At 46.0% G+C, this 18223-nt stretch overlaps 1 protein-coding gene across 1 annotated transcript in view; it reads left to right on the forward strand.

Annotated features, from left to right (window-relative positions):
• The window catches only part of LOC307219940 (maestro heat-like repeat-containing protein family member 7), a 24165-nt gene extending 9200 nt beyond the window's left edge, over positions 1-14965 (forward strand). Inside the window, exons 5-8 of the mRNA XM_079983522.1 lie at positions 1374-1759; positions 12525-12730; positions 13683-13738; positions 14804-14965. The gene's annotated coding sequence lies outside the window, so the exon portion shown is untranslated. The remainder of the gene's footprint in view (positions 1-1373; positions 1760-12524; positions 12731-13682; positions 13739-14803) is intronic.
• Positions 14966-18223: the final 3258 nt, after the last annotated feature.

The following is an 18223-nucleotide window of genomic DNA, read 5'->3' on the forward strand; positions in this document are numbered from 1 at the left end:
TAAACATAAAGTTGTAACAAAAACAGGCAGTAGAAACAAAGTCCTTCTTTTGTATCCTAACAGCTAACTTGACAGCTGTCAAATCACTGTCAACGGGCTCACACAGACCACTCCCGGGTCTGGGGATGTGGCACTTCAATTTCACGGATTTTAACCTTCTCCTGCAGGTTCCCCCGCATCCAAAAAAGATATTGATGATAGTTTCAATCAATGGAATTTAGGTCCTTTACACAAAACTCTCCACGACCTTAGTTAACTGGTTCTTTGCTTCAGTTTATTTACAGAAAGGGGAGGCGGACTTCCTGTTTGGACCTTCCCTGATTGGTACCAATTTTTTTTAAAAAAAAAACTTTAAATACTTTAGAATTCCAATTTCCGTTCTACTCACGGGTTGTTGTTTAAAATCCATTTGTCCACAAGAAAAAGTCAGCGCTCTCTGGCAACGGCTACGCGGCTTCACTCCGTAAAAATAGCAGTCGATTCAAAACACCGCACCGCTCACCCCACGTCACTTCGGAACCCCCGAAAAGGGGTTTCCCTGTGGGTAGGGGGGCGCTCCTGGTGTCAACCGAATCCCACGTTCCCAGGCTTCATCCGCCTGGGATTTCTAAAGGGTCTCCGCCTTCGCCGTGGCGGTACGACCCGAATAACACGGAGCGGGTTCCTCTCAGTCAGAGGAATGCTGCCATTGCCGATGGCGCTAACCCGGAAGTCCGCTAATCATGCCGTTACCCCTTCCACGGTTAATTGTGCTGGTGGAACGGCAGATATTTGGCTAGCTACACCATCAAAGTCCTCATTAAGGGAAGAAAGAATGATAAAAACATACTGAATATAAGGTATCTCCATGTCCCTTCGAATTAATTCGCAGTGTATTGCCTCCAGACGTCTCAAGTGTGCTGCCAAATCACTACCAGGCTGCAACTTGGTCTGGTACAGCTGCTTGAAAAACGTCAATGCAGACACTGACTCTTTATGCACTGCTGCAAGACTGTCCCACATTTCTTTGGCAGTTTTCTTATTTCTTATATAGACTACTTGCTGGTCGCTGACTGCCAAATTAATTATTGCCCTGGCTTTTGCATCTCCTTTTGACCAAGCATTAGTTACAGGGTCAGGAGGGTCATCAGTTACATAGGTCCATACTTCTCTAGAGGTCAAAAGCGCCTCCACCCGAAAAGACCATAAACTATAGTTCTCATCTGTTAGCTGTGGGAACACCAGAGCCTTCTCAGCTTCTGGAACCCGGTCAACCATTCTGGAACTCTTCCAGACCCACAGAAACTACACTAGCAGGAGAAGGAGTTTTCAAAGCTTTCTCAGAGTCCAAAAATATGCAGTCATCCACTCAGCAGCTGGGCCCATAACCAAAGATGTTAGCTATTTGCAGTATAGTAGCACTGCAGAGAGCTTGCTGGGGAGACCATGCATTAAAAAGGGACTCAAAAATAACTTAAACAAGGTTTTAATAACAAAAACAAAAACACTAAATACATCAACAACAAACCAGACCCAACCACCAACCAATCCCCCAGGGTAATGGGAGAGCTAGGTGCTGCTCCTTATATACTACACCCAAATGCTGACACAGCCATTCAACATTCAACCATTCAACATTCAACCATTCAACAGCCAGAACTGAGTTCCAGTGAGTTCTGGCTGGGGAAAAAGCCCTGGGGCAAGCCTAGGGAGGGCCACCTAAGCACAGCTCTCTTGCCCTGTGCCCCTCTGCCACCTTTGCCGACTGAGAGCCAGTGTGGTGTAGTGGTTAAGAGTGGTAGTCTCCTAATCTGGGGAACCGGGTTCACGTCTCCGCTCCTCCACATGCAGCTGCTGGGTGACCTTGGGCCAGTCACACTTCTTTGAAGTCTCTCAGCCCCACTCACCTCACAGAGTGTTTGTTGTGGGGGAGGAAGGGAAAGGAGAATGTTAGCCGCTTTGAGACTCCTTAAAGGGAGAGAAAGGCGGGATATCAAATCCAAACTCTTGGGGACTTTCGGGTTAGCGCCATCGGTAATGGTGGAATCCTTCTGACTAGGAGGGATCTGCCTCGAGGAAATCGGGTCTGTACTGCTACGGCGAAGTGGAGACCCTTCAAAAATCACAGGCGGGAGAAGCCTGTGAGTGTGGGATTCGGCGGGCACCTTTTGGGGCCCCCCAATTCGCAGGGAATACCGATTACGATACCGGAGCGAAGCGGGGTGAGCGGCGCGGTGCTGTGAATCAACTGCTTTTTCCTTGGAGCGAAGCCGCACAGCCGTTACCGGAGAGCGCTGACTTCTTCCTGTGACAATTCGACCTCAAAAGCAACTACCCATGAATAGGAAAAATTGGAAGTATAAAAGGACGAAAAAGACTTAATTTGGCACCGATGTGGGGAGGTTTAAACAGGAAGTCCGCCTTCCGCTTTTGTAAATAGATCAAAGCAAAGAGACTACAAGCTAAAGTTTTGGAAATCCGACTGGAAAGGATTAATTTCCTAACACAAAAAGTATCAACCCCCCCCCCAGGAAGCAGGGGAAGGAGGGGGGAGTTTTGGACTATATATACCTGCAAGAGAGAGGGAAAGAAGTTAAAATCCACTGCTCAAAACTTGGGAACGGGCTGCCAATAGACAAAGACTATTGTGCTTTGAACTGCGTATTAACTGTGAATAGACGACTTGCTGACAGCTAGCTCAGCAAGAGAGATACATTGTGGTTAGTTGTCCTCTTCTGCTCTTAAAAAGGAGGGAAAGTAACTGGAAAGTAACAAAAAATTGGAAATGTTTTTTTTTTTATTTGAGTTTAAAAGGTGTCATTTTGGACTATTGCAACTGTTTCCACCTAGAGGAAGTTTCTGAAATTGATACTAGGGGAATTTTCCACTTGCAAAGAGAAACTGTGTAGCTGGGATTGACCTTGGCTCTTCTATTGTTTAAGTGTTATGGCACATGGGAAAGAAAAAGTAGACTCGTCATTCCCAGACAAAACAACAAGGTCTGGGAAGATTTGGCAGTGAAGACCATCAGCCGTTGGTCTCCCTACCCCATCTGCGACTGTACCAACACAATCTAAGCCTAGTGGAATGTCATCAGAAGATGTTTTAGTGATTGCACTGGCCAAGATTAATGAATCTTTGGAGCAACTTAATAAGAGGGTCGAAGAGACAAATAAGACGGCTGAAGAGACAAAGATGACAGTGAACGAGGCAAAAGTGAAGGTAGACGCAGCAACCACTAAAATTGACTTAAATACAGAAAGCTTAAATAGCTTGGGACAAAAGGTGAACACTAATACAGAATCTATTCAGAAATTGTTGCAGGAATCTACTTTGATCCGACAGACTGCAGATGAAGCTAAGGAAAAAGCTGCTGCTGTGGAATTTAAGATAACACAATTGGAAACAGAGAAAGTCCCAGATCTACAGAGGCAAATTGAGGACCATAAATTGACACTTTCTATGATTGAACTTAAGGAAAAACAGACGAATTTAACGATTAGAGCTGTACCTGAATTAGAGAAGGGCAGTTTGATAGAATTTCTGACACAGGAATTTGCAGAGTTCTGGAAGTTGGATTTGAAACAAGAAGAATTCAAAATTGTGAGGGCCTTCAGACTTGGAAGAGGAGGAAACAAGAATAAAATAAGGGACTGTCTGATTACTCTCCAATCTAAATAAGAGAGAGATAAAATTTTGGGTCTGCACTTTCAGAATTCTTTGACAATTCTGCAGTCAAGAGTGGAAATCTTTAAAGATATACCAAAACATCTGTAATGGTTATAAGGGGTTATTTGTGCGTAAGTTGCCGTCACTTTTGGCTAGATTGCCTGGCTAACCATGCTTTTGGCTGAAAGCCCTCACTCCGTGGTCGTTCAGTCGCTTGCAGAATCCGTCAGTGGGCGTTTCTTGAACCTCTTCCAGCATAAGAGCTGTTTGACGCCAAGTCTCCGCCTACTCTCCCTGCGTGGGACTCTTCTGCGCAAGGAAGGAGTGGGCAGAGGCGTGCCCGTGCTCTCTCCACTGGTCTCAGATGAAGGGTCCTGGAGACCTCTCTCTGAATCCTCCATCTCCCTCCCTTCTCTACTGGTGTTACGTTGAATTCCTTCCCCCCTGCTGGTCCCCTCTCCTGCATCGCTTTGGAGCCCAGCCTCCACCTCACGCTCCAATGTCAGGTCCCTGACAACATCTTTTGGATCTTAGGTCCAACTTTGGAGATTTGGTTGCCCTGTTGAGAAGGAACAAAATCATCTTCAGGTGGGAATTTCCCCAAGGCCTATTCTTTAGCTTTAAAGGAAGAAAGATAAAGATAAGATCAGTGGAGGAAAAAGATAAGTTTTTGGGAAACCATGGAGAAGATCTGCAGAAAGAACTTGGAAAAGAGCCAGGAGTTTTGGACAGAAGTTCACCAAAAAGAGGGAAATCAACACCAATGACAGAAATAGATAAAGTACTAAGTGCTGTTGGAGGAGAAGCAGAGTAACTACATCATGGCACTGCAAGTATTAAGCTGGAATGTGAATGGACTCAATTCCCCGGAAAAAAGGCAAGAGTCTTTCATTTATTAAAAAAAGAACAATTGGATTTGATTTGTCTACAAGAAACACATGTGATAAGGCTACACAGGAAGATATTGAGCAATAAAAGATTGGGACATGAATTTATTTCATCAGACAAAGTTAAGAAAAGAGGAGTAGTACTTTATGCAAAATGAAATTGATGAATCAGGAAATAGAATGGAAGATCAAACAGATGAGACAGAAGACATTTGAATCGGCAAATAAATGTGGGAAACTGCTGGCTTGGCAAATGAAAAAAGACAAAAACTTAATACTATTACTAATTTGGAAGTGGAGGGAAAGAATATACAGAATCCAGTGGAGATCAGGAAGTGCTTTCAGAGGTATTTTAAACATCTATATACACAGGAGACTCAGAAAGAAATGGACATTGATCGATTTTTGAAAATAAATGGATTACAAAAAATCTCTCAAGAAAATAAGCTAATGTTGAATTATAAAATAACAGACCAGGAGGTAGAAGGAGCCATTCAGAACATGCAATTGGGCAAATCCCCAGGGCTGGATGGTTTCACTTCAAGATATTATAGATCCTTGAAAGAATGGCTAGTACAGCCTTTAAAGGAAGTTTGCAATGAAATACTGGAAGGGAAAAAGGCACCAGAGTCATGGAAGGAAGCTTATATTACACTTATACCGAAAACAGAGTCTGAGAAGACACAGCTTAAGAACTACCGCCCCATATCTTTGCTCAATGTGGATTACAAAATTTTTGCTGATATTATGGCTAAAAGACTAAAAAAGGTACTAGTAGAAGAAATCCATAAAGATCAAGCGGGCTTTCTCCCGGGGAGACACTTGTCTGACAATACGAGGAATATAATTAACATTTTAGAAAAATTACAAGTGAATATTAACACCAAAGCAGTTTTGATATTTGTGGACGCGGAGAAAGCCTTTGACAATATTTCTTGGAGTTTCATGAAGAAAAATTTACAGGGAATGGGGGTAGGTCAAGGTTTTGAAAACGGTATAGGTGCAATCTATTCAGAACAAAAAGTTAAATTAATTGTAAACAATGTAGTCACAGAGGAGTTTAAGATTGAGAAAGGAACACAACAAGGTTGCCCAATCTCTCCATTGTTTTTTATATCGGTCCTGGAGGTTCTGCTTAGTATGATTAGAAAGGACCAATTGGTTAAAGGTATACAAGTCGGAGCTAAACAGTACAAATTGAAAGCATTTGCTGATGATTTGGTATTGACACTACAGGAGCCAGAATCTAGTACCAAAAGAGTATTGGAATTGATTCAAGAATTTGGTCAGGTTGCAGGATTTAAGTTGAATAAGTTGAAAACTAAGGTTTTAGAGAAAAATCTAACAGTGATTGAGAGAGAGAAGTTTCAGAAGGAGACAGGATTAACATTGGTTAAGAAAGTGAAATACTTAGGTGTCAGAGCTGCCTCCAGGTCCCAGCTCACAGAGGACCAACGCTAGGCTGTAGTTATGTACAAAAGTCTTTATTGAGATTCAGTTTCCATTTTAAAGCCGCAGCGTGCTGCTCTACGTCCCGACCTTAGACCGGCGAAGTCCCATCTGAGTCTCCTCCCCTTCCACACCAGTTTAAGACCCTCGCCTTGCTCCACCTCTTCCTAAGTTCCTTTCTCCTCTGGGCCCCCCTGCCCGCTAGGGTCTCATCTTTCCTGGACTCCTCTGACGCTGACCCTGACAATTCTTGCCCCTCCTTCCGGCGGGCTTTAGGACCTGGTTCCCTATCCGGGCTACCTTCTGTGCCGCTCGCCTGTACCTTTGAACTTGGCGCGCGCGCCCAGCCTGCAACTTTCCTCTTGACCGTTAACTCGCTCTCCGATGGAGGCGTGGTCAACCCTGACTCATCTTCTCTCGCTGGTGGTGCATATGTGGGCTCTGACACCTGGAACTCCTCCCCCCCACTGCGCTCTGGTGGGGAAGCTGGTCCTGATTTCCAACTGCTGCTCTGGGAGTCCCCGCTGGCCCCTTGCTTCTGGGGTGTCCCCCTTGGCTCGCCCCTTGCCCTGCCCATCGGCGCCCCCTTCTGTGAATCTTCCGATTCGCTGGAGAGGCTCATGGAATCTCTCGGGCTGCTGTCATATTCTCCTACGCTGCCCTCGGATTGCTCCCCCTCGCTCTCCATCTCTTCTCCTCCCTGCGCTCCCGCTGAGTCCCTGACATTAGGGGTTAAAATGACTGCTAAGAATGTGAATTTATTTAAAGATAATTATGAAAAATGTTGGGCGGAAGTGAAAAAGGATCTAGAAATATGGACAAATTTGAAGTTATCATTCCTAGGCCGAATTGCTGCGATAAAAATGAATGTATTGCCAAGGATGGTGTTTTTGTTTCAAACACTGCAAATTTTGGACAAAATGGATTGTTTCAAGAAGTGGCAGAAAGATATCTCTAGATTTGTCTGGCAGGGCAAGAAATTTAAGATACTAACTGATGCTAAAGAAAGAGGTGGATTTGCCCTGCCAGACCTTAAGCTTTATTATGAATCAGCTGCATTTTGTTGGCTGAGAGAATGGCTGCTTCTTGAAAACATAGACATTTTGGACCTAGAAGGTTTTATAATGTATTTGGGTGGCATGCATATCTGTGGTATGACAAGGTCAAAGCACATAAAGCGTTTAAAAACCATATTGTCAGGAAAGCACTGTTTAATGTCTGGATAAGATATAAGGATTTGCTTGAAAACAAAACTCCAAGGTGGTTGTCACCAATGAAAGCAAAGGCTCAGAAAAAGCTCAATATGGAGGCCAATTGGCCGAAATATTGGGAAATTTTGGAACAAGAAGGGGACAGATTAAAACTGCAGAGTTTTGAAAAACTAAAAAACAAAGTACGAGATTGGCTTCATTATTACCAAATAATGGAGTGTCAGGGGCTCAGGAGCAGAGGCACAGGGAAGAGAGGAGATGGAGAGCGAAGGGGAGGAATCCGAGGGGAGCGTAGGAGAAGAGGACAGTGGACCAAGGGATTCCATGAGCCTCTCCAGCGAATCGGAAGATTCACAGAAGGGGGCGCCAGTGGCCAGGGGTAGGGGGTTCCCAAGGGGAACGCCCCAGGAGCAAGGGGGCAGCAGGGACTCCCAGAGCAGTAGCTGGAAATCAGGACCAGCTTCCCCACCAGAGCAGAGTGGGGGGGAAGAGTCCCAAGGATCGGGGCCAGTGCATTCCCCACCAGGGAGAGAAGATAAGGCAGGGCTGACCACGCCTCCATCAGAAAGTCGGACAACGGAGGAGAGGTCAGATCCGGCCAGTGTCCCGAAAGAGGGAAGCAGTGACCGAAGTAGTGTAACGGTTAGGAGAAAGGTCACTGGGTTGGCGCGAGAGGCAAGTTCAAATGTACAGGAGCGCGGGACAGCAGAGAATGAGGATTGGGAACCGGGTCCTAAAGCCCGCTGGAGGGAGGGGGAGGAGCTAAGCGACTCAGCGTCGGAAGAGTCCAGAAAGGGCAATGCCCCAGCGGGCAGGAGGACCCAGAGGAGGAGAGAGCAGCGTAAAAGGTGGAGCAGGGCTAGGATCTTAAACTGGTGTCATAGGGGAGGAGACTCAGACGGGACTTCGCCGATCTAGGGTTTAAGACGTAGGGCTGCACGCTGTGGTTTTGAAATGGAAACTGAACTTCAATAAAGACTTTTGTACATTACTACAGCCTAGCGTTGGTCCTCTGTGAGCTGGGACCTAGAGGCAGCTCTGACATGGAGGCTTATAATTTGGATAAGAAAATTGGCTTTCTGGTGGAAAAATCAAAATTGGAAACAGAACTGTTAGATCCAAAAACTAAGAATTTGTCAAGAATGTATAACTTGCTGTTGAAATGGAATACTCAGGATGAAATGGTGAAATCTGCTATGATTAAATGGGCACAAGATGTTGGACATAACATTATGATGGCTGACTGGGAACAGTTATGGACCACAGGCATGAAATTCACGGCATGTAATGCCCTAAGAGAAAACTTAATGAAAATGATTTACAGGTGGTACATGACACCAGTCAAGCTTGCAAAAATTTATCATTTGCCCGATAATAAATGTTGGAAATGTAAAGAGACTGAGGGTACATTTTTTCACCTTTGGTGGACATGCCCAAGGATTAAGACTTTCTGGGAGATGATCTATAATGAAATGAAAAAGGTATTGAAGTATACCTTTCAGAAGAAACCAGAGGCCTTTCTCCTGGGCATGGTCGGCCAATTGGTGTCAAAGAAGGATAGAACTTTCTTTATGTATGTATGGGGTTCACATGTAGCAGTTGTTCTTCGGAAGCAAAGAGACGCTTGAGTTTCTGAAAGGACTGCTCGGCCTGCTCCGTCCAGATGAACTTCTTCTTCTTGGAGCTGAGGGTGTCCGTGATGGCCGCCGTCTGCATAGCGAAACCCTTGATAAACTTGCGATAAAAGTTGGCAAAGCCGACAAACTTCTGGACCTCCTTCCGATTGCGCGGGCTTTTCCAGTCCAATACCGATCGTACCTTGGCGCTGTCCATGGCGATTCCCTTGTCGGACAGCTTGTAGCCCAGGAAATCCACCTCCGTCATGTCGAACTGGCACTTCTCCAGTTTGGCGTAAAGCCTGTGCTCCCGTAGTCTTTGCAGGACTTCCTTGACATCTCTCTCGTGAGCTTCCTGCGATTCCGAGAAGATCAGAATGTCGTCTAGGAAGCAGATGCACTTCTTGTAGAGGAGCCCCGCTAACACGTGATGCATGAAGGCTTGGAAGCAGTGGGAGCCATTTTGTAAACCGAACGGCATAACCCTATATTCATAGGTGCCCAAGGGCGTAAACATGGCCGTCTTCCACTCGTCGCCCTCCCGCATGCGTATAAGATGCGTCCCTTCCTCACCGTCGCGAGCAAGTCGTCGATCTTGGGCATCGGGAAAGCCATGGGCTTGGTTTTCGAGTTTAAGATTCTGAAATCAACTACCAACCTCTTTTGGGGCGTGTCTTTTTTCTTCACGAAGAACACAGGACTGCCCCCCACTGCTTTGGATTCCCGGATGAATCCCCGCTTCAAGTTGTGATCTATGAACTCCCTGAGCTCTTGCAGTTCATCTTCAGACATGGAATACAGTTTTCCCTTCGGCAGCTTCGCCCCCGGCAGGAGGTCAATCTTGCAGTCGTAGGGTCTGTGTGGAGGCAGCTTGTCCGCTTCCTTCTCGCAGAAGACCTCCAAAAACGCCTTGTACTTGTCGGGTACCGCTTGCAGCATGCCCAGTTGTAGCTGTGGGTCCTCCTCTTGCCCCTCGTCCTCCTTTTTAGTCATGATGCAATGTTCTGCGCAGTAGGAGGAGCAGAAGGTCAATTTACGCTGGTACCATGCCAATGCCGGGCTGTGCCTGTCCAACCAGCTCATGCCCAATACTATGGGCGTGTCTGACAGTTGGGTGACATTGAAGCTGATGACTTCGCGGTGATTTCCAATTCGCATCACCATTGGCGGCGTTTGCTGTACCACCTGTCCCCCCAGCAATTCTCTTCCATCGACTGTCACTACTTTCAGGGGCATCGTGGCAGGCAGGAGCACTATGCTATGTTGCTTGATGAAATCCACTCCTATAAAGTCTGCATTGCTACCAGAGTCAATGGTAATAGGGACTTCCATGGTGAGCCCATTGGGAAGCTGGAGTGCTGCGGTGAGCTGCACCACTGGTTTGGGCGGGAGGGGGTCTGTGGGCTGTAAGATTCCTGGGGACTGCTTCACTGACTCGTCTGGCTGGGCCCCAGTGGCTCTGCTTCCAGCCAGACTTCGTCGTTTCCCTGCTGTGGTTCTCTCTGCTGAACTGCTTCTGTTACTGTTGCTGAGGCTGCAGTGTGCTTGTGGAGCCTCTGGGGGCACTCTCTTGCCATGTGCTGAGCACTGTCACAGATGTAACACTTCCTGTTCCCTCTAGGAGGCTTCACTTTGGCTGCTCCCGGTGTTAGGGCTCTGGTTGCTGACTGAGCCTTGGCACCACCTATCTCCATCGGCTCCTCTCCCCCTCCCAGTGGAGGCGTGGATTGAGTGCGCGCTGAGTCCCTGGGAAAGAAAGGAGGTGCTCTTGCTGGTGTGCGTCCCCAACGCCCTTCGTCTTTGCTCCAGGGACGTTCTTCCAGACACACACCAATCGTTAGCGCTCTCTGGACCACTTCTTGAGTGCTCTGGGGTCTCTCCCCCCTTGCGATTTCGTCTTTCATAGCCCCGTTTAGCCCCTCCCAGAACAGGTCCCTGACGGCTGCTGAATCTTTTTCCCATCCCAGCGCGTTGACCAATGCAAAAAAGCGGGAGTGATATTGCTTCACAGTGGCTCTGCCTTGTTTCAATCCATGTATCTCTCTTCTAGCGACATCTACATCTGTCGCAGATAAAAAACAAGCATCCATTGCCTTAATGAAGGCATTCGCATTTTGGAGGGCTGGATCATTATCTCTCCACAGATTGCGCAACCACGCTTTAGCTTCTCCATGGAGATGCGTTAGTATGAAGACTACTTTCTCCTGCTCATCTCTAAAGTCCTTCTCCAGTAACTTTAGCGCAAAAACCACGTCTGCTCTGAAGTTAGGATAGTGCTGCAGACTCCCATCGAAATGAGACACAAGGCTGCCTCCTCTCTTTCCCAGCCCAATCCCCTCTGGTCTGGCTCCCGGTAGCCCCTGTTTAGTCAACATTTCCAACCTGGCTTGCAGATCCTTGCAGACAGCAGCTGCTTCCGTTTCTCTCCTCCTGGACGCTAGTATTTCTGCGTTGAGTTGTGTCACTGCGTTTTGCAGAGCTGCCATTTGCTCTTTGGTAGTCATCTTGTGCTGCTTTCGTGAGCGCGCGAAGTACCAATCTTCGCCCCTCGCTGCGTCCACTCACGTTGCGAGGTTTTTAGGGGACGGTACTTACTGTCAGAGCTGCCTCTAGGTCCCAGCTCACAGAGGACCAACGCCAGGCTGTCGTTATGTACAAAAGTCTTTATTGAAGTTCAGTTTCCATTTCAAAGCCGCAGCGTGCAGCTCTACGTCTTAACCCTAGACCAGCGAAGTACCGTCTGAGTCTCCTCCCCTATGACACCAGTTTAAGATCCTAGCCCGGCCCCACCTTTTACGCTGCTCTCTCCTCCTCTGGGTCCTCCTGCCCGCTGGGGCACTGCCCTTTCTGGACTCTTCCGACGCTGAGTCGCTTAGCTCCTCCCCCTCCCTCCGGCGGGCTTTAGGACCCGGTTCCCAATCCTCATTCTCTGCTGTCCCACGCTCCTGTACATTTGAACTTGCCTCTTGCGCCAACCCAGTGACCTTCCTCCTGACCGTTACACTACTTCTGTCACTGCTTCCCTCTTCTGGGATACTGGCCGGATCTGACCTCCCCTCCGTTGTCTGACTCTCCGATGGAGGTGTGGTCAGCCCTGCCTTATCTTCTCTCCCTGGTGGGGAATGCACTGGCCCTGATCCTTGGGACTCTTCCCCCCCACTCTGCTCTGGTGGGGAAGCTGGTCCTGATTTCCAACTACTGCTCTGGGAGTCCCTGCTGCCCCCTTGCTCCTGGGGCGTTCCCCTTGGGAACCCCCTACCCCTGGCCCCTGTCGCCCCCTTCTGTGAATCTTCCGATTCGCTGGAGAGGCTCATGGAATCCCTCGGTCCACTGTCCTCTTCTCCTACGATTCTTCCCCTTCGCTCTCCATCTCCTCTCTTCCCTGTGCCTCTGCTCCTGAACCCCTGACAATAGTATATTAAGATAAATTTTTAGGATAAAAACAAAGATGGAAAGGATTTGCTGAAATATCTAATTGAACTAGAATACAAAAAAGGGAGGTGTGAGGAAGTCAAGGAAATAAGTAAAGGAAAGAAAGTTATGTAAAGGTTTGATTTGTTTTTTTTAATTGTCTGTTTTTGTTTTTTTTTGTTTGTTTAAATTGATATTTGTTTATCTTTTTTTTCTAACCTTTAAAATCTTAATAAAAATCCATTAAAAAATAAATAAATCAAATCCAAACTCTTCTTCTTCTTCTTCTGAAAGCATGCCAGATGGTTTTCTCTTGCTGGGCTCTGTGGGACGAGGGCTGACTGTGCATCTCTCTCTCTCTCCACTTCTTAGGTATCCCAGGATTTCCCCCTTCTTGGACAGCTGGTGGCGCTCTTGTCCCTTCACCTCGCAGACAACGTGAAGGAGATTGGCCTGCAGTCAGCGGAGGCCTTGTACCATCTCCATTACATCATGATAGCCAAAATGGGTGAGGGGGATGCTGGGAAATGGCTTGTTTCTTGTAAGCCGCAGGGTGGGAGATCTGTAGCCCTCCAGAGGCTGCTCCAACTCCCATCATCCCTGAGTGTTGCCCATGCTGGCTGCTGCTGGGGTTGATCAGGGAGTTCAGGAGGGCCAGAATTGTGCTAGCACTGGCCTAACGCCAACACCCCGTTGGCCAGAGATGAGAGGGCAGTCTTGGGGAGGAATTCACTGCTGATGTTCATCAGAAAAGCCTCCTGGACCTGACCAGTGGCCCAGCCCAGTCCAGCATCCTGTTCCCACAGGGGTTGATCAGATGCTTGTGGGAATCCAGCAAGCAGAATTCAAGCTCTTTCTACTCCTGTACTTTGCTGCCTCTGACCATGGAGGCAGAGCATAGCCATCCTGGCTAATAGCCATGGGTAGCCTTCTCTTCCATGAATTTGCCTCATCTTCTTTGAAAGCCATCTTGGTCCGTGGCCATCAGTGCCTCCTGTGGCAGGGAGTTCCGGAGTTTAGCTGTGCATTGCAAGAAGAAGGACCATCCTGAAACTTCAGTTTCATTGGAGGTCCAGTTGTTCTCATGTTATGAGGGCAAGAGAGAAAGCTTTGTCTCTCCACTTTCTCCAAGCCATACATTGTGTCTCCGCTTCCTCGCCGTTTTTCTAAATGGAACCGCCCCCCAAATGCTGCAACCAGCATTTGCTCCACAAGCACCCCAGTCCTTTTGGTTGCCCCCTTCTGAACCTTTTTTTCCAATTCTGAATTATAATTTTTGAGGTGAAACCAATAATTGTTTTTGTTGGTCCCAGCGGGAAAACTGGAGGTTTTGAGCAGGGAGCACTAATGCTGGGTTCTTTTGCATGCATATTCCAAAACCCGACCCTGCTTAGGTAAGGAACTGGAGAAGAGGAGGAATAAAAATAAGAAAGGCAACATGGTTAGATGGGTCCGAGAAGACTTCTTCATCCCTGGGCCCTCCCTCTTCCACTACAACATCGCAAAAGTGGCCAAGGTAGGGGTGGCCTTTTGTACTCTTTATTGCTAAGACCGCAGCCACTCCCAGTTAGCAAAGATTTGCTCACTCGGGCCAATGGGGCCCTGCCCCACCAACTTCAGCCTGCCCTCAGGCAGCCCACGCCTTCTAGGGATGAGGGAGAGATTCAGAGCAGTTCACACTGGAAGCCAAAGCTATCAAATCAAGGCTTTCAGAAACATCAGGAGAACTGAAACACAACCCGCCTTTGAAATTCACATGTCCTTGAATTTCGCAATGCCAAACAGTGTGTAAAAAATCCATGCGTGAGCTATTAGTGTAAATAACATTCAGAAATGCATTGTATTAGAATAAATTGCTCAAAGACAAGTGCCCGGTAGCCTAAACTGCATGCAGAATTCTACTTACTGAAATTCTACCAGGTGCTGGGAGAGCTAGGGTTCACATCCCCACTCACGAGTCAGTCACAGTCTCTCAGTCTAACCTACCTCATGAGACTAAAATGGGGAGGAGAGAGAACCATGCATTGCCACCTTGGGCTCCTCAGGGCGGAAAAAGAATAGGAAAAGTTGACTCATTCAATGCATCTTTCACAAGGCACTGCCAAGCCAATGGACTATGCCAACCTTGTGGTGGGTGTTTTTGTTGTATATTAAGAACTAAACACACAGCCGGCAGGTTCCCACCCAGTCTGTTTGGCATTGGTTATATAACGGATAGCCACTATTATTCACCCTCTCTGTTCCTGGAGGAATTTTTTTTTTAAATTTTCTAGTCTGATTTTAGATTGAACCTCTTCATGTTCCAATGTCATAACCAATTTAAGATGTGGATCGAAAATAGCAAGGCGTCACCTGACTTTTAGTTTTGTTTGTTGTAAAATCTTTCAGCTACTTAAATAAACACATAAATAGAATCACCAAATTGTAGAGTTGGAAGGGACGTGGGGGTCACTTAGTTCAACCCTCTCAAGGCAGAGTGGAGATGTCTTTCACTTGGTTTGTGAAGGCACCCTTGGACTACTGAAACATGGTCAGAGTGTGGAGCAGAAGAAAACTCCCTCTTCTTTCTTCTTTGTGCCAGGCTTTTGGGGAGCACCTCACGCCCAGCCAGATCAACGAAGTCGTGTTGAAGGCGATTGACAACCTGACAGTGGAAGACAGAGCCGTCTCTCAGGCTGCAGGAAAGCTCCTGAGGTCCTTCCTTGAGGAATGCGGCATGGAAATGGAGGACGTAAGGCTCAAAACGGAGGCAGGGGGAGCAGGTTTCCTCTAAATCAAACATTCTCTTCGGACTTAAAATTAGCTTGTTTCTGGGAAGTAAGAAGAGCCAGTGTGGTGTAGTGGTTAAGAGTGGTAGACTCGTAATCTGGGGAACCGGGTTCGCGTCTCCGCTCCTCCACTTGCAGCTGCTGGGTGACCTTGGGCCAGTTACACTTCTTTGAAGTCTCTCAGCCCCACTCACCTCGCAGAGTGTTTGTTGTGGGGGAGTTACAGATAGGTAGCCGTGTTGGTCTGCCATAGTCAAAACAAAAAATTCCTTCCAGTAGCACCTTAAAGACCAACTAAGTTAGTTCTAGGTATGAGCTTTCGTGTGCATGCACACTTCTTCAGATACACTGAAATAGAAGTCACCAGACCCTTCTATATAGTGAGAAGGTGGGGAGGGGTATTACTCGGAAGGGTGGTGGGATTGGGTGATTGGCAGATAGCTGTGATGAGCCTGTTGACGACTCTTAACGACTGCAATAGGTCTTACAGGAAAAAGCAAGGGGTGAGAAGGTGAAAAATGGCTTTTAGTTATAGATAGGTAGCCGTGTTGGTCTGCCATAGTCAAAACAAAATAAAAAAATTCCTTCCAGTAGCACCTTAAAGACCAACTAAGTTAGTTCTAGGTATGAAGAAGTGTGCATGCACACGAAAGTTCATACCTAGAACTAACTTGGTCTTTAAGGTGCTACTGGAAGGAATTTTTTTATTTTGTTTTAAAAATGGCTTTGTCATGTATAATGAGATAAGAATCCAATGTCTTTGTTCAGACCAGGTCTCTCCATGGTTTTAGGTTTGTTAATAAGTTGCAATTCAGCAGCTTCTCTTTCCAGTCTCTTTCCTGCTTTTTCCTGTAAGACCTATTGCAGTCGTTAAGAGTCGTCAACAGGCTCATCACAGCTATCTGCCAATCACCCATTCCCACCACCTTCTGAGTAATACCCCTCCCCACCTTCTCACTATATAGAAGGGTCTGGTGACTTCTGTTTCAGTGTATCTGAAGAAGTGTGCATGCACACGAAAGCTCATACCTAGAACTAACTTAGTTGGTCTTTAAGGTGCTACTGGAAGGAATTTTTTGTTTTGTTGTGGGGGAGGAAGGGAAAGGAGAATGTTAGCCTCATTGACACTCCTTTGGGCAGTGATAAAGCGGGATATCAAATCCAAACTCTTCTTCTTCTTCTTCAATTTCCATGTCTGTGGCTCGCGCCTCTGTTTCCATCCTGCTGCAGTTCGGCTTCCAAAAATCAACCACCCTGTTTTTCATCTCGCTGTCTGCTTTGGCAGTATTTTAATTACATTATTCCACCCTGTTCATTTCAGTGCAAAGGAAACACAATATGGACAACACTGAGGTCAATTAATAAAACTTTACTATGATCAAAATGATCACCCTCCCAAAACTAACCTACCTATTCCAAACCCTCCCAATCTGGATTCCCCCAACACAACTCCGCAGATGGCAGAGAAAACTATACTCTTTTGGACTTCTGGGTTAGTGCCATCTGTAATGGCGGAATTCCTCTGATCGGGAGGAATTTGCCTCTTGGGAATTTGGGTCTGGCCGCCACGGCGAAGGCGGAGACCAATTAAAAATCACAGGCGCTGAAGCCTGTGAACGTGGGATTCGGCGGGCACCTTTTGCGCCTCCCCTACCCGTGGGGAAACCCAATTTCGGGGATCCAAAGCGACGTGGGGTGAGCGGCGCGGTGCTTCGAATCAACTGCTTTTTCTTTTTTCTTTTTTTTTAAAAAAATATTTATTCAAAGTTTACAGGTTACAAAAAAATAGTAAAAGAGAAAAAAGAAAAAGAAAAGAAAAGAAAAAGGAGAAAAATACACAAAAGATAAAAAAGGAACAAATCAAACCTTTACATATTTACCTTTCTTAACTTATTTCCTTGACCTCCTCACACCTCCCATTTTTGTATTCTAATTCAAATTGTTAATTCAGCAAATCCTTCCAACCTTGTTTTTATCTTAATAATTTGTTTAAAATGCTATAATTTTACATTCTCTCTTTCATTAATTCATTTTTACTAAATCTTTACGTTATTCCTGCCAAACCACATAATTTTCTTTTTCAACCATCTTTCTAATCCTTAATTTTACCATTTTTTTAAAAAACCACTTTTACTTTCCAATCTTAACTCTCATCCAAACCAATATATCTATACTTATTCTTAAAACGTTTCCCTAAGGTAAAAAAAGATTCCATTCCACAAATTCCCCAACTTTCATTAAAAACAAAAAACAAAAAAACAGATTGTATTATATGCACTTTGAGTTCCCAATTTCCATTCCACCAACTCCCCTCCCGGTTTCAGTCCCCAGCATAGGTCCATCAATCCCAAAAACCATCAACCCGGAGATCTTAAGTCTGAGGCTCTTAAATCAGTTTCATGACCCCTCTGCCAGTCTTTTTGATAGTCTTTAATATTAAAAGCCAATTCTCGGGGGAGCTCCAACCCAGCAGCATCCACATTCCTTCCTGCCAAACCTCCATGGCTGAAAATAGGGCCTATAAGATGTTCCAAGTCCTGTTTCACACTCCTTTCAAATCCAAAGGTCCCGAAAACTCCAATCTCCACCTGGGTCATTTTGTAATCCAAAGGTCATCTGGTCTCCACATAAGGAGATCTCTCCATCTTTCATTTTCCAATTCAGGCCAGGTTTCCATCTTCGAAAATTTACTTCTCCTTGTTGCCGTCATGTCAGGCCTCAAATTATAACTCGTCTTTTGCATCTGTAGGGTGATGGCTCCCCCTTTCTTCACTTCAGTCGCAACATGATTTTCCTTTTCAGAATTTCCTGTTTGTTCAGTTGAATAAATTTCCTGTGCCGAGATCTTATCAAGCTCTTTACTAGTGTCCACTCTTGTCTCCAAAGTTATAACATTCAAAGTCAAAACATTTATCTGACCTTGCAGCTTTCCCAAGAGAAAGAATGTCCTGTTCAATTCAAGCTGAGTTTCCTTCCCGAGCACCATTCTTAAACAATCCAAGGTCAAAAAACAGTTTCTCAGCTGTTCCTTAAAGCAATATCCCAAAGCTCCCTCTAGAGGAATTTAAATTCCTTTTCACTCCTTTCAGCACAGACCCAAAGGTCCCATAAGTTAAATTGTAACAGTCATACCTTCATTGTATATATAAACTTGTAGCAAATATAGACAATAGAAACAAAGTCCTCTTTTGTATCTTGACAGCTAGCTTGACAGCTGTCAAATTGATCTATTC

Source organism: Podarcis cretensis (assembly GCF_951804945.1).
Source record: "Podarcis cretensis genome assembly, chromosome: 1".
NCBI lineage: Eukaryota > Metazoa > Chordata > Lepidosauria > Squamata > Lacertidae > Podarcis > Podarcis cretensis.